Source organism: Chelonia mydas, chromosome 9 (genome assembly GCF_015237465.2).
Source record: "Chelonia mydas isolate rCheMyd1 chromosome 9, rCheMyd1.pri.v2, whole genome shotgun sequence".
Lineage (NCBI taxonomy): Eukaryota > Metazoa > Chordata > Testudines > Cheloniidae > Chelonia > Chelonia mydas.
Window position 1 is genome coordinate 53,075,701 of NC_057855.1, and position 17,307 is coordinate 53,093,007.

The window sequence follows — 17,307 nt, forward strand, 5'->3', positions numbered from 1 at the left end:
CCTTCCTGCACCCCTGCCCCAGCCCTGATCTCCCTCCCGCACTCCGAACCCCTCAGTCCCAGCCCAGAGCACCCTCCTACACCCCAAACTCCTCATCCCCAGCCCCACCCCAAAGCCTGCACCCAGTGATGAGCTGCCAAAATCTTAACAACCGGTTCCCTCCTAACCCCAGGAGGGGGTCGTGGCTCATCCCCGCCCCCCCCCCCGGGACCCCCATCCCATCCAGCCCTGTCCCCTGACTGCCCTCGGAACTGGGCAGGAGGGTCTTGTGGGCCACCGTAGTGGGTGCCCACCCTGCCCTTAAGAGCCAGAGGGACCTGCCGGGGGCGAGGTGGGGAGTCCCGGTGGTGCTTGCCTGGGGCGGCTCCCAGGAAGCATCTGGCAGGTCCCTCTGGCTCCTAGGGATGGGGTAGCATAGCTGTGGGGGGGAGCAGGGGGAGCGGCTGCTTCCCCCACTGATCACATCAAAAGTGGCACCTTAGGCACCGACTCCGTGGGTGCTCCGGGGCTGGAGCACCCACGGGGAAAATTTGGTGGGTGCAGAGCACCCACCGACAGCTCCCCACCCCGCGCTCGGCCCCAGCTTGCGCCCGGCCTCACCTCCGCTCCACCTCCGCCTCCTCCCCTGAAGGCCCCTCCCCGCTGGCTCCCGCGAATCAGCTGTTCGTGCAGGAAGCCTGAGAGGGCTGAGAAGCGAGAGGCGGCTTGACGCTCAGGCCCAGGGAGGTGGAGGTGAGCTGGGGCGGGGAGCGGTTCCCCTGCGCGCCCCCTGGGTTACCTGCTGCGGCGCGGGCGGCCCTCCTCGCACCCCCCGCCTCAGCTCCCCTCCGCTCCACCTCCGCTTCCCTGGCCCTGAGTGCGAAGCCGCTGCTTGCTTCTCAGCCCTCCCAGGCTTCCCGTGCGAACAGCTGATTCGTGGGAAGCCGGGGGGGCGGGGGGGGGAGAAGCAGAGTGGGGCGGAGCGTAACTCAGGGGCAGAGGCAAGCTAGGGACGGGGACGCGGAGGGGAGCTGCCGGTGGGTGCTCTGCACCCACCAAATTTTCCCCGTGGGTGCTCCAGGGCTGGAGCACCCACGGAGTCGGCGCCTAAGGTGCCACTTTTGGCCCGTTGTTAAATTTAGAAGCCCTTGGGACAACCGGTTCTAAAAAGGCTTCTAAGTGTAACAACCAGTTCCAGCTCACCACTGCCCGCACCCCCTCCCACACCACAACCCCAATTTTGTGAGCATTTATGGCCCGCCATACAATTTCTATTTCCCCAATGTGGCCTTCGGGCCAAAAAGTTTGCCCACCCCTGATTTAGAGAGAGATAAACAGAGGGGGAAATATATGATGGGGGCAGTGTAATACACTTCTTATCTCATGTTTTAGGGGTGACTACCCAACTCCCAGACAGAGTGTTCAATACATGTAAGTCTCAACATCATGCATTACACAGTATTATACCATCCCAGAGGGGGTATGTGCAGAAATACTGATATAGCAATCAATGTTTTTAAGAATTTTTAGTTGCTAATGTTGTATGGGCCTAGTTCTTGAAGTATAATGTACTGGTGTTTTTTTTTCCTCATGGGTATGGTAGAAGAAAGACACACATGCTATAGTGACTATATGGAAAAACTACATTACTATCACTTAAAAAATATGGTTGACCCATAGAATTCCATTCACCATGGTTAACAGTGGCCACCATTTTGCATTCGCCCTTGAATAGGAGTAAGTGCTTGCAAACAGTTGATACCTTTTTAAAAAAAATCCTGTTCCTGTTGGAAAGCGCCTGTTTGAGCCTGGGCAATATTCAGATGTGTTTCACTTTCAAAGGGGATTGAGCACTAAGTGTCCACCCACTCTTCCAGCTCCAAAATGGTGGCCAAAGCCACTCCTGTAGATCACTGCAAAATCATAAAGTTTGTCCAGTGGGGCCACCGTACTTTTCAACTGACTGGTCCATACGTGATGGTTGCTCTTTATTATGGAACATTTTCTGTATGAGTAAAGAAAGGCAGGTGGTTGATGAATTGGGGAGGTCTTGTCTTCTAAAAAGGGAAGACTGTTTTGGTAACATGGATGTAATTTTTGTATTGTGTACTCACATTTTACATATATATATACTTCATAAAGCAAAAATCAGTACATTCATTACGTTCACACAGTATCCTGTCACTCACGCCAAGTTCTGTACTAAAGATGACAAATCACAAGTTATCTGACAATAACAAGAACCTCTTATTCCCACACATTTCATTTTCCACAACTGTTGTCTAAAGCAGTTGCATGTCATAACAACAGCGGGATATATATATATATATATATATATAAAGCATCCATTCGCTCACACACAGGTGCATGCACACACGTACTTACACACACACACACACACACACCATATAGTTTTTGTTTCACCCACTGTTGTTATGACATGCAACTGCTTTACACAACAGTTGTGGAAAATGAAATGTGTGGGAATAAGAGGTTCTTGTTATTGTCAGATAACTTGTGATTTGTCATCTCATCAATAAAATAACACATAGATGTGCATTAAGCAAGAAAAAAATGCACATGGAAACAGCTCCACATCCACTACATCTGTATATGGGAGCTGTGCAGATGCACACTCAGTGTAAACACAAACACAGAGAACAATGGTGGTAGTTGAAAGATTGCCTGTTACCTCACAGCAATTTAAACCAATTCAGCGTCACCTGGGTTGCAGTGTATTGTCTTATCTTTAGTACAGTACTTGGCCTGAGTGACAGGATATTGTATGAACTTAATGAATGTACTGATTTTTGCTTTATGAAGTAGCTTTCCTCATGCAATATTCCTGTAGAAAAATAAACCTCCCCGCTCCACACACAGATGCACACACACAATCTGGAGAACCTTTAGCCTTTTTCTTTTCCCCTCATCAGTAGCCTTAGAGAAAAGATAGCCGAGCTTCAGTATAAGAGTCGTTTGTCTCAATGTGACTTGCAGCCAGACCTGAATATGAGGTATTTAGAATTTCATTTACCTCCTCCCTTGTTGCATTAGTAATCAGTTCTGCTTGGCCATAAGGCAGTTTTCCTACTCTCTCTGCTCCCCCTCTCTCCCCCCAGTCACATCACTTATATAGACTCTCATGTCATGTAGACTTTAATTTTTTCCAGCCTTATACTGTGTCCCATTCATTGTGTTAATAACCAAATCTCTTTATTTGCTACATTGTCATCACTGTACTTTCCGCTCCTGTTTGCCTCCCATGCTGTCAGGAATGCAGTGTTGTTAAATTTCATTCTGAAAACTGGAACGGAATCTTGACTTAGCCCTTTGTTGGGGGTGATACTATCTGAGGCTGACTTGTCATTTGTATGCACAAGAGCCAATCATGTGGAACCTTATGAGGGTGGAAGGACATGGACCCTCTATGGTATGGAAAATCCCTGGGGCGTAATTGATTTAAACAGTTACCTGTAAGACTCCCTCCAATTTTACTTCTCTAGCATACTTCATGGGAACATCAGAGAGCACTTTGCAAATGATAAAACCAGATGAAATGGAAAAAAGTTAGAGAAAAATCAATGCTAACCAAATCATTTTAAAAGGTTTTCTAAGTCTAACTAGGGACTTGCCCTTGGTAGCTATTCATCTCAGTGTCAAGGGGTGAAAGCATGCTGGGGAGGTTATTGTGCTTTGACAACTTTTCAGTATAACTAATGTAGACTTCCGAAGAAAGGCCAGGGCAGCGATGGCTCCAAGAATATCTGCTTTGGAAGCGGGAGAAATGGAACCGCCCTCAGAAGAAGCAACTAGGGTGGATAGATGAGCACTGTGTTGGAGGGCCCCATCAAGAACAGTTCTTCCTTGTCAGTCTTCATTCAGAGCCGTAGTATCGGAATGAAAACTATGTCAAGACAATGAGCAGGGATGGATGTAACCATGCTGTGATCATAAAAACCTGAGACTGCCTTTGTCATTGCTACCCCCAAGCCATTGACTCTGCTGCTTTGATGGACCGCTCCAAAGGATCCCTATATGGCAGCAAGAGCAATCAAAGTCATGGTGTTTTAGGCACAGCTAGGTCGGATGTGGAGCACAGGTGGAGTCAAGCCCTGAACAGAACATCTGGCAGCTGCCAGTTCCACAGCAGTGAGTGTTGGCAATAGGCACAATGGGCTGCTGTCTCCTGCAGGGCCACTGGGTGTCTATGTGGCACTAAGGATACTCTAACAAGAAACAGGAGACCTACTGTGAGGCCTGTCCTTCCTGCAGCGCTCAGACAGACACCTCATCCCCATCTCAGGGATGAAGGAGAATGTGGGGCCAATGTGAGGGAGTCGGAACAGCCCCTACTGGAGAAAGACAGGCCCCTAATGGATCCCAGAGGGGAGAGGAAAAAAAGAACAGACTCTCCACTCCAGAAGACAGGAAAAAACTATGGGATCCCCCTTCTCCCAGAGGAGAAAACAGGCCCCTGGCATTTCAAAGGGGAGCAATATGAGAGAGAAAAGAATGGTGGAGGAAGGTGAGAACACAGGGAACGAAAGGGAAAGGGGAAAGAAGAGCTGAGAGGGAGAGAAAGGGTTAAGAAAGCAGAGAGGGAGAAAAAGAAACTGAGATCAATGTACCAGGAAGGAATGTGAGAAAATATAGATGGGCAAGATAGGGAGATGACAACTAAGGAGGTGAAGACAGGTTGAATCAGATAGAAGAGAAACCTGAAGAAATGCCCTGGGTGCATTAGAAATGCCAGAGAGAGCTAGTCAGATGAAGGATAGGAAAATGGGCAGAGAAAAAAAATAATAGAAATGTTCTCAAATTCACAGACTAACTAGACTGAAGAAAAGAGACAGTGCAGAGGGGGAGAAGAAGGAAGGATAGATTTTAATTCCACTGAAAAGCTTAATGTCAAATGTTACAATAAGATACACATAAATGTTATTTTTTAGGTATATGGGGACATGGTAGTTTAGGGGCTTGGGAACCATGTTTGGAGATGGGATGTGTGAGTGGGGAGCATAGGATAGGGGTCTAGCATTCATGTGCATGGGGCTACAGATTAATCCCAGGGGAAGTGCCTTCCCAGTGGTGATATTGCACTGGGTGATGTTTATACCCACTTTTGCAAGCATATTATGGGAAATATGCAAATAAGTTTGGAGGCCCAATGGTTTTGATTGATATGAACCTCATTTTGTCTCCATCTGCCCCAGAACTAGAAAGCTTTTATGTACATCTGACACCAGAGACCATTGGTGTCTACCACCAATAACTTATTGACCCAAAGGTGCATGTAAATCTAGACAAGCAGAAACCAAACTCTCCCCAGGGACATCTTTGAAACCATACGTGTAATGATAGAAGAGCAAGGGCCACAGTAACAAACTGCAGGTGTTCAGGCAGATAAGACTGAAGCTAGGTGAGTCCATACCAGATAAATGAATTAATGCAATGCTCCAAACATTGTGTCCCACATAAGAGTGCAATGGGAACACAAAATCCCAGAACTGCAGATATCCCTAGAGCACCACCGCTTCCCACAGCTCCCATTGGCCAGGAATGGTGAACCGCGGCCATTGGGAGCTGCGAGTGGCCGTACCTGCGGACACTCAGGTAAACAAAGTATACTGCGGCCCGCTAGGGGCTTACCCTGAACAAGCTGCGAACCAAGTTTGGGAACCCCTGCCCTAGAGTAGTCCCCCATGCTTTTAGTGGGGAAAGCCAACAGCAGACTGAGATCTGTTAAATAACTTATTCTATTAGCGATGCCAATGGAATTAGGTTTCAGAGTAACAGCCGTGTTAGTCTGTATTCGCAAAAAGAAAAGGAGTACTTGTGGCACCTTAGAGACTAACCAATTTATTTGAGCATAAGCTTTCGTGAGCTACAGCTCACTTCATCAGATGCATACTGTGGAAAATACAGAAAATGTATTTCACGAAGCTTATGCTCAAATAAATTGGTTAGTCTCTAATGGAATTAGGTGGTTGTCTCCTTCTCAAATATCTGTTAAAGGGAATGGGGTAGTTAACAGAATTTCCCCGGAGAACCTAGTTTTCCTTACAAACTCATATCACTTTAAAATAAGACAATACCTTCTCTTCCCCCGCACCCCACCATTGGCCTGGAACAGCGAACCGCGGCCAATGGGAGCTGCGATCGGCTGAACCTGCGGACGCTGCAGGTAAACAAACCATCCCAACCCGCCAGTGGGTTTCCCTGATGGGCTGCGTGCCAAAGGTTGCCGATCCCTGACTTAGAGTCAGATAACTGGACACTTTTGGGACATGGCAAAACCTCCAAAAGGAACATATGAGAACCATTAAACCCACATGATGGCATATGGAAGATGTAGGAAGTCCCAGACCCTTGCAAATTGTAGTCAGGGCACTAAGAAAGGAAGCAGAATCAAATTGTCTCTACTTTCTCAGGGAAGTCAAAGGAGAACACACTAAGGCTGTGGAGGGTACAAAGGTGGAGAGAGGAACATGTTACAGGATGATTTTCCAGGCTAGGATCCTGGCCAGTCTGTTGCCATTAATAAATATGAGACCCTTGAACAGCAAAACCAGCTTCTAAGAGGAAAGTGACAGGAGAGAAAGCCATAGCCATGTTACATGGCTACAGTGGCCCCAGAATGTGACACAGCCCCCTCTGTTTTGACACTGAAGTTCAGTTGCTCTTACAAGAAGACAGAGCCTCATCCTATACCCAGACATCTCTCTACAGCTCTCCATCCCTCAGTGCTCTCCCCTTTCCTCTATGAGCCTAGATTGCTCCCACTCCAGAAGATCTTGAAGGTTCAGAAGGTGACACTCCTCTCACTCAGCACAGAACCAATACCACAGCTCCATGCTGAAGGGCTCCATGCTGTTGGAGGTGTCCTTGTTCACACTTGTGCTTGTTGAAAAAAAAACACTCCTGTCATTTTTTGCATCAGGAGGGCTGTTCGCTCTGGCCAAATTTTTATGAGAGAAATTACATTCTACCTAAATTCTCCCAGGAGCGTCAGTTATATGTGATATTATTCCTCACTTGATGTCCTAAACTGTTCTGTTGTTCTAATGCATGTGTTATTAAAAAGTTGCTATGGTCAACTTCAGCGGTGTCCTCATTTCAGCTATGACTTGATTCCTGTATGTACTGGGTATAGTTTGTGTTTCACTTTGAGGGATGGAAGATCATGCATAAGTGTCAGATTATCAATGCCTCCACACCAGCCAATTGAGCAAATAGCACCAGGATTCTTTGCAGCTACTCAACATGAGGGATGAAACGAAATGTACTAAATGCACAGAGTTCTAGCCTCTGATTTCAACCCTTACAGCTGGCAAAAAGATGCACAAATAAATCCAAGGCATTGCTTTGGGGTCATCAGAAAATAAGCCAAGAACCTACCAGCATCTGGATTTAAAGTGGCTCATGTCAAAAGTAAGTTCCGATAAGTGTAAGAAACAAATTAAACATTCACAGTGATGGTCAAATGATAAATGAAATGAGCGTAAAACTGAAAACTTAATCAAAACCAACCCACATGGGGAAATTACAAACTAACTTGAAAGAGCTAAACCTGGTTCTTTACTGGGTACGTCAAAGTTATCACAAAGGACGCCAAACAGCTGCCACCTTGGATCGGTCAACAAGCTTTTAAGTTACTTCACCAAAGCGATGGCTTTCTTGGCTTGTGAGGCCAAAATCACATTGTGGGTTATCAGTTGAGTAGTCCTTCTCCATCCTCTCTTCTCACCCTTCTCATCTTCCCTTTCTACTCCTCACTCTGACTCCTCCCTCATCACTTGACTGGCTGTAGGCAGTTCTCATCATGGTGTTTCAGTTTCTTTTTGGCTCAGAGGGTGCAGACTGCCATGTTAACCTTCCATAAAACTGTGTATAAAAGACTTAGCATGTTAGTCAAACAAACAATAAACTGACTTCTTCTCAAGCACAGTCTCTTGCGTGGGTTTTTTCAGTGACAGAACGTGCTCTCCCAATGGATTGTTTCCAAGGACTGCCTTATTAAAGCCAACATCTATGTAACCCACTGGCCAAGTGGATCATGTAGGATAAGAGCCTGCTACTGCTACCAGATAATGGAGTTAATCCTTTAGCTCAGGTGGTCTATGTTTGTGCTTTTGGAGGTTAGTTCTGTGAGGGGGTCACTCATCACTATACCTACAAGTGCTGGTTGGGCAGAGATCTCAGTTAACCTTTCTGTGCTCGTCATTCTAGTAAAATCCCACTGGCTCAGCTGTATTAACGTCAAGGATCCAGTTCAGACCCCTCTGGGTTCGTTCCGCCTATGTGTCACTATGGCAAGTCTGAACTAACAAAGAGCTAGTACAGGCTACTCCCCAATTCCCTGCCTCCAGGAGTCATGCATGGACCACAGAAGCCAGGCAGTACTACGGGGAATAAAGTCAAGGGAGTCAGCCCATCACACCACCATTAACAGGGCTGGTCAAAAATTTTCCCTCAAAACATTTTAGAGATGGAAAATGGCTTTAGCACCAAACAGAAATTTTTGCCAAAATTTTTTTCAAAAATTGTCAGGTATTCAAAAAAAAGATTCAGTTTGGGGATTTTTAATGAAACCTTGATAAAAATGATAATTTCCTGACCAGCTCCAGTGGTTATCAAGTTAACTATGACCACAGAGGGGCTGTGAGTACCTGTGGCTGAGAGACCCAAGCTCACACACTGCATGACAAATAATCACTGGCTCTTTACCAGGATCACTTCATTCTGCTTAAGTCTTGGAGCCAGCGGCATTACACCCTGGATTGAATCGGGCCCAGCGTAATCAGTGCACTGATAATCATGCTGCGTGGTGTTTGTCATGTTTGGCCTGTTAAACTGGCAGGGTCTGGAAACCTGATTCACATGCTCAACTGTTCTCCAGAACAAACGTCCAGGCCAGGCTATGAGAAATGCACCTGGGGGCTGGTTAACAAACCGGACTCTGGACTGGATTCAAAACAAAGAATGTGAGTGTGTATCACTAACTCCTGCAGATGTGATGGGCCTTCTCATTATTGCCAAAACAGTTTCCAGGTGCTCTGGCCCAGGGAGGCTGTGGAGGGTGGGGTGCCAAGAAGCCATTTAAGTCTCCCCTTCCCAAGATCCAGTTCTACCCCACTACTGTTGCCACCATAGTTTAGAGCTTTCTCAGGTCTGCTCTAAATTACAATGGCTGGTTGTAGCCCTAAGCTACAACCCCTACAGCCCAGTCAGGGATAACCAAAGTATAGCAGCATTCTGGTTATGCCCCCATTCTCCTGGTCATCCTCCGAGATAGGGAGTGCAGAACTGTGTGTAGGATCCAGCTGAGCCAGCTCTACACCCTCCAAGAATTCCTTCACCCTGGGGGGATCCCTGGGTAGCTGACTAAGCCAGCTTTCCAACCGGCTTTGCACCTCTGGAGCAGTGTGAAGCAGCCAGAGCAGGGCTGGCCCTCTCTCTGTTTCGAAGCCACCGCTCACTGATTTGGATCCAGGTTGGCTGAGTGACCCTGGAGTTTGCATCTCTGACCTATACAGGGAATGTAGGTTTGGCCTCTTCACTCTTGCACCTTGTGTAGCATTTACATCTCTGCAAAGAGAGTATAAAACGGGTGTGTAATGCTGCCAGATCAGAATGGCAGTATCTACACTCACTGGGCAGAGCGGAATCCTATTTTTTGTGGGGAATGTTTTTCTAAACTTCCTACAGATTTATTTAAACAAAACAAAACAAAAAAACACACACAAAAAACAATTCTAGGTAAAACATCAGGGGAGGGGGCATTTGATAAAAACATTGATTTTTTTTTTTTATAATAGCAAATGAAAAAAAACATGTACTTGTACCTGGTGGTGTGGGTCCTGTTTAAGGGTCCCAGACACCATTTGACCCTTCCTCTCTCCATAGTATAATAAAAGAGCTAATTTAGACTCAATTGAGAGTCTTATTACATGCTGCAGAGCTGAAATCACTGATACCTAGGTCTAAGTATTAGACCTACTTTGGGAGAGTGTATCTATTGCAAGAAACTGCCCAGTGTGCACCAGCAGTGAGGCTCCCTCACTAACAGCTGAAATCACTGTGTTAAGTGCTGGGTCCTGAAGACATCTTGTTGAGTGGTCAGCTGGGTGGCTGGTGGAGAGGCGTGGCAAGCGGCCAGCAGGGCAGCTGGTAGAGAAAGCCAGAGCAGAGCCCTGCAGAGAAGTGCAGCAATTGGCTGGCAGGGTGACGAGCGAGTGCCTGAGCAACAGAGCATGTAAGGTGCCTCCTTACCCCCTCCCCCTTCCACCCAGGGTGGGAGGTGAACTCTCCAATGAACCTCTGAACTCTGGGGCTGCACTGGCCAAGGACGCATAGCAATTGTGAGTGGGGAGCACAGAGGGGACGGGCACGTTAAAGGGACTTTTGGCTTCCTGGACTTAAGACCCTGAGGGGAAAAGGACACTGCCCAACTTACTTTTGCTGATGGTTTGTGTTTATTAACCCTCATTGCAGTGTTTTCCCAAATTAAAGCTGAGTTACTTTCCTCCTCTTATTAAAAGGTTTTGCTACACTCAGACTCTGTGCTTGCAAGAGGGGAAGAAGAAGTTACTCACCTTGTGCAGCAACGATGGTTCTTCTTTGAGTGATTTTTCACGTCCATTCCAATTAGGTGTGCGCGCACTGCGTGCACAGACGTTGGAAACTTGTTCCCTTAGCAGCTCCCTAGAGTGCTGCCCTCATGGTGGTGTATATATTACCCTGCTGGCCCGGCCCCCCCTTCAGTTCCTTCTTACCGTCCGTGGAGGCGTTGGAACGTTTTCTTTCTCCCTCTCTCTCGCTTGCGAGTGATCCCTTAGCCTTTCAGTCTTCTAGTTAGAGTTGTTTTTAGATAGTTATCAGTTGATTAGAATTCCATTGTTTTCAGGTGTCTGGAAGCTAGTTCCAGCACCAGCCCTGGGCTGCGGGGCATGCCACAAGACCAGGGTTTCAAAGCTTGCACCACGTGCCGCAAGTCTATGCCTAACAGCGACCCCCATGACTCCTGTCTCTGGTGTCTGGGAGAGTCTTATCAGACAGAGCACTGCAAAATCTACAAGGCCTTTAAGCCACACACCAAGAAAGAAAGAGACTTTCGCCTTAAGCAGTTGCTCATGGAGGCTGTGTTACAACCACCAGCCTCTGACCGACTGACACCGGCTTCCTCAGTGCAAAGTGCCTTGGCATCCATGCGCGACCCAGCACCGCAAATCACCGGCACCGAGACGGGACGACCAACTTCAGCACTGGTCGACCTCTCCGGCACCAACTAAGCGGCACAAGCAAGGGGAAAGAGGACGCTCTCCCCAAAGAGCTACTAAGCCGCTCAAAGACGCCCCCAGCACGCAAAGACATATTGCGGACCCGAGCCAAGAACCTGCACCGTCGACTCCAGCACCTCAGGCCCCATTGAGTCTGGTACCCAGAGGATTCAGTGCCGATGAAGGGCTGGAGGAGGTCCTCAAACACCCCTCCACACCAGACACTTTCGAGGCAGCAAAAGACCTCATTGAGTTGTTGTTGCCAAACCCCCTCCCATGCAGGGAGAAGCCTCCAGCACCACCTAAAAGGGTGCTGTCCAGAGGGATGCCGGCAATGGTGCGCCACTTGAGGTCACTATCTCACAGCACCACTCCCGTTGGAGCTCGGCGTCCTATTATTCCCCGGCACCCACGACCCAGCGTGAGGTTACAGCACCGGAGGCGAACCAGCCAGCAGTGCCCTCAGTGACTGCACGCCAGTCCTTGACACCATCAGTTGCCCGGCACCAGAGTATGGCACCGATGACCTCACTGGAACCGAGTGTGAGACACTGATCCTAGTCTGGAGACTCCCAGTACTGTTCACGGTCCCGGTCAGCCAGGCACTGCTCCGCGGTTCCCTGGCACCCTGCGACCATTCAATGTTTGGCACCGCTCTGGTCCTCTCCGTTGGCATTCTCCGGCTCCGAGGTTGACTCCGGTTGCTCTAGCTATAGTAGAAATCGAACAATAGCCAGCAGAGAATCCCAACCAGCATGGCAGCCACAATGGCCTCCTCCAAGTCAGTGGCCCTTCTGGACCCCATGGGCCTAGCACCAGCAACAGGACATCTCCTCCAGAGCCTCTAGGTCCGGACAATCTATGCGACGCTATTCCAGGTCGCCACACAGGCACGCAACAAGGACAAGGGAGGCCACTCTCTCTAGGCTGCCCCTGGACCCACAAGAGCAACCGGCGCCCCCAGACCCAATACCCGAGGTGGCGCCAAGCTCTGCGACACCCCGAGAGGTGTCAGCCCCGCAGGGCCCTAAAGTGTCCCAGGCATATGAGGACACACTGGAGGGTCTAGATGAGGGCAACTTGCAGCACCTCACTTTCTCCTCTTCCCCAGATGAGGCGGTGGAGGGCACATCAGTCTCAGGACCGCCACCGATCGACCACAGGGCTCACCAGGAGCTACTCCATAGGATTTCCCTCAATATGGGCCTCCAGGCGGAAGAAACGGTTGAGCAGGAGGATCCGATGGTGGATACTCTGACACCCGAGGATCCCTCCAAGTCACGCTCCCTCTCATAAAGACCATACAAACAAATTACAAAACAATATGGCAGACCCCGGCCTCCATCACGCCAATGGCCAGGGGCGTAGAACGGAAATACTTTACTCCCTCCAGTGGCTACAAGTTCCTGAGTTCCTGGAAGCCAAGGATTTGGACCTCTTCGGTAAGAAGGTCTACTCCTCCTCCAGTTACGCAAGGCCAACCAGCAGGTGAACCTTAATAGACATAATTTCAACTCTTGGACGGCCATGTCCCAGTTTAAGGATCACCTGCCCCAGGACTCTCACTCTGAGTTTGCAGCTTTGATCGAGGAAGGGAAGGCGGTGACTAAGACTTCCTTACGAGCCTCCCTCAAGTCAGCAGACTCTGCAGCCAGAACCATTGCCTCGGGGGTAGTCATGCGACGCTCAGCGTGGCTCCAGGCATCAGGCCTCCCTCCAGAGGTCCAGAATACCCTCTAAGACCTTCCTTTCGAGGGTTTGGGCCTTTTCTCAGAGCAAACAGACTCCAGGCTGCATGGCCTTAAGGATTCTCGGGCCATGCTGAAGTCGCTAGGGATGCATTCTCCGGCAACCCAGAGAAAGTCCTTCAGGCCTCAGCCTCCACAGCAGAGGCAGTATCAGCCCCGACCCAGGCAGGAGCCGTATCGCAGGCGGGGCAGAAATAACAGGCGGAGACAGAACAACGCGCCTAACCAGGGCCAAAATAAACCCCAACCCAGAAACAAGCAAGGGTTTTGAAGGCACGCCTGAGGACAGTGTACCAACCCAGTTCCCCGATCCATCCCCATGGTTTTTAAACCGACTGTCCCACTTCTACTGTGCGTGGTTCCATATAACATCGGACCACTGGGTCCTACGCACGGTACAGGTGGGATACTCTCTCCAGTTCTCCTCCTCCCCTCCCTCCCACCCACCTTCCCTGTCCCTCTTCAGGGACCCCTCTCATGAGCAACTCCTTATGCAGAAGGTTCGTTCAATCCTCGAGATAGGAGTGGTGGAGGAGGTTCCACAAGAGCTAAGGGGAAAGGGATTTTATTCCCGTTACTTCCTAATCCCCAAGCCAAAGGGAGGTCTTCGACCCATTTAGACCTTCGCGGACTCAACAAATTTATGGTCAAACTCCAGTTCTGCATGGTCTCCTAAGCACTATCATTCCATTGCTGGATCTGGGAGATTGGTACGCTGCCCTCAATATGAAGGATGCATACTTCCATATCGCTATTCATCCGGCGCACTGACGCTTCCTCTGGTTTGTCATAAACCAACATCATTACCAGTTCACGGTTTTCCCATTCTGCCTGTCCACTGCCCCCCGAGTGCTCATGAAATGCATGTCGGTGGTGGCAGCCTTCCTGCGGAAAAGGCAGGTTTGAGTGTACCCGTACCTTGATGACTGGCTTCTCACAGGTTGTTCCAAGGACGAGGTCCAGTCCCATGTGGCGATGGTCATGGACACATTTCACAGACTGGGGCTCCTCCTCAATGTGCCCAAATCTTCTCTCATACCCACCCAAAGGTTAGAGTTTATAGGGGCAGTCCTGGACTCGGTACAGGCAAAAGCAAGCCTTCCAGAGCCCAGATTCCAAGCCATAGAGCAGATTGTGAATTCAGTGCTTCGGTATCCCACTACCAAAGTCAGATGTTGCCTACAGCTAAAATAGGAGTGCTTCGGTATCCCACTACCAAAGTCAGATGTTGCCTACAGCTAATAGGACATATGGCAGCATGCATGCACGTGGTCAAGCATGCCCGACTGAGACTCAGACCCTTGCAAGTGTGGCTCGCACTGTCTTACCGTCCGTACAGAGACCCCCTGGACCTCGTGGTGATGATCCCGGCACATGTTCTAGAATACCTGCGCTGGTGGCTGGACCAACTAGTGGTCTGTTCAGGGGGTCCCCTTTGCCAAGCCCCAACCTTCTCTGACGTTAGTAACAGACGCGTCAGATCTGGGCTGGGGCGCACACTTAGGGGACCTGAGGACACAAGGATTGTGATCAAGGGACGAGATACCTCTCCATATCAACCTGAAGGAGCTCAGGGCCGTTCATCTGGCCTGCCAAACCTTTCACGCCACATTGCAAGGTCACAGCATGACAGTCCTGACAGACAACACCATATATAAACAAACAAGGCGGAGACCGCTCCTCACCTCTCTGCCACGAGGCTCTCCTTCTCTGGGACTTCTGTATAGCCCGATCCATTCACCTGAAAGCATCCTACCTTCCAGGAGTGCCGAACGAGCTTGCGGATCGCCTCAGCAGGTCATACCCACATGCACGAGTGGTCAATCAGATCGGACATCATACAGTCAGTCTTCCAGAAGTGGGGTTATCCCCAAGTAGACCTCTTTGCCACCAAGAGCGACTACAGTGCCCTCAGTTCTGCTCATTCCAAAACCACAGTCTGGGCTTGATTGCCTATGGGTTCTTAATACCATGGTCTGAAGTATGCCTTCCCTCCTACCCCGCTTGTCCACCGGGTCCTCCTCAAAATTCGCAGAGACAGGGCAACGGTGATCATGATCGACCCGTGTTGGCCCCGACCGCATTGGCATACAACCCTGTCCGTAGACACCCCGATTGCCCTGCCCCTCCACCCAGATCTGATCACGCGGGACCTCCTCCACCCGAACCTGCAATCTCTGCATCTCATGGCGTGGAAACTCCGTGGCTAAATCCCATGGAGAGCCAGTGCTCTCAGTTGGTGAGACAAATTCTCCTCAGCAGTAGGAAACCTTCCACTAGGGCTACCTACCTGGTGAAATGGAAAAGGTTTTCCTGTTGGTGTGAACCCAAGCGCCTTCAACCGCTGTAGGCTACCATCCCAGTTATTTTAGAATACCTCCTACACCTTAAGCATCAGGGTCTATCCTATTCCTCCATCAGAGTACACCTGGCGGCCCTTTCAGCTTTCCATCCAGGGGAGTGTGGGCACTCGGTATTTTCTAATCCCATGGTGGGGTGATTCCTCGAAGGTCTGGAGAGGGTGTTCCCGTATTCTCACCCACCAGTCCCAACCTGGAACCTGAACCTGGTCTTCTCCAAACTCATGAGCCCACCATTTGAGCCCCTGGCCACTTGTTCCCTCCTCTACCTTTCTTGGAAGGTGGTGTTCCTGGTGGCCATTACATTCGCAAGGAGGGTGTCCGAGCTGAAAGCCCTCACCTCTGAACCGCTTTATATGGCGTTTCATAAGGACAAGGTGCAGCTTAGACCACACCCGAAGTTTCTCCCCAAGGTGGTCTCCCAATTCAACATGGGTCAGGACATTTGCTTACAGGTGTTCTTTCCAAAACCCCACACGAGCCCGAGACACCACAGCCTACACACACTGGATGTCCAGAGAGTCCTGGCGTTCTACACAGACTGCACAAAACCTTTCCGCAAGTCGACCCAATTGTTTGTCGCCATAGCTGACAGAATGAAGGGTCTTCCTGTCTCTGCGCAACGCATATCATCCTCGATCGCAGACTGCATTCGCACATGCTATGAGTTGGCCAAGGCCCCAGCCCCAGCAATCACAGCCCGTTCAACCAGAGCACAGGAATTTTCGATCTGTAAAGCAGCCACCTGGTCTTCAGTGCACACATTTACAGCCCACTATGCTGTTAACCAACAGGCCAGAGATGATGCAGCAGTCAGCAGAGCTGTTCTTCAATTAATCATTCCATGATTCCTACACTCCTCCAATGGTAAGCTTGGAAGTCACCTAATTGGAATGGTTATGAACAATCACTCGAAGAAGAAAAGATGGTTACCTACCTTTCGTAACTGTTGTTCTTTGAGATGTGTTGTTCATGTCCATTACAATACCCACCCCCCTTCCCCTCTGTCAGAGTCTATGGCAAGAAGGAACCAAAGGTGGGTCGGGCAGGCGGGGTAATATATACACCACCAGGAGGGCGCCACTCTAGGGGGGCTCCCCTGCCATCCTGACGGGAGCTGCTAAGGGAAAAAGTTTCCGACGTCCATGCATGTGGTGCACGCACACCTAATTGTAATGGATATGAACAACACACCTCAAAGAACAACAGTTACGACAGTTATGAAAGGTAGGTAACCGTCTTTTCTTCGAGATGTGTGTCCCGATGGGTGCTCCACTGTAGGTGAAGGTGTGCCCCTGCACCTCTAATCAGAGATTTTTGATAGCAGTGTCCCGTTGAGCCCGCGCATGTGCTCTCCCTCCCTCGTGGTCTGCCTTGAGGCTATTTAGCACTGCACAGGCGAACCCCCCTCACTTCCTTCTCTACCGCAGAGCCCTATAGAGAACTTCGAAGCAGAGGGGAGGAGGGTGGGTTGTGGAGCACCCATAGGAACACACATCTCAAAGGTGAGTAACTTCTTCTTCTTCTTTGAGTAGTGTCCTTGTGGGTGCTCCACTGTAGGTGACTTCGAGCAGTACCCACCACTGGAGGCTAGGACTTTGGAGTAGAGTCTTTTACTACAGAGAGCACTGCGGAGTCGAAGATGGTGTCAGCGACCAAATCTTTAGTGATCGCATAATGTTCTGCAAAAGTATGGGCAGAGGCCCAAGTTGTTGCTCTATAGCAGGGGTCGGCAACCTATGGCACACGTGCCAAAGACGGCACGCAAGCCGATTTTTAATGGCACTCTGCTGCCTGCTAGGTCCCATCCACTGGCCCCACTCAGCCCGCTGCCGAACCCAGGCTGGCAGCGGGCTGAGCAGGGCTGGTGGCCGGGACCGTGGCAGGCAGCGGCATGCCATTAAAAATCCTGCCCACCCCGGCCCGCTCTTCTCCATGCCC

The 17,307-nt window shown here is 49.7% G+C and overlaps 1 long non-coding RNA gene across 1 annotated transcript; it reads left to right on the forward strand.

The window, feature by feature from the left end:
- The first annotated feature begins 1,180 nt into the window (after positions 1-1,180).
- Positions 1,181-7,921, forward strand: LOC122461690. Its single transcript, XR_006283794.1, has 2 exons — positions 1,181-5,760; positions 5,963-7,921. It is a non-coding gene; the product is annotated as an uncharacterized LOC122461690 (long non-coding RNA).
- The last annotated feature ends 9,386 nt before the right edge of the window (positions 7,922-17,307 follow it).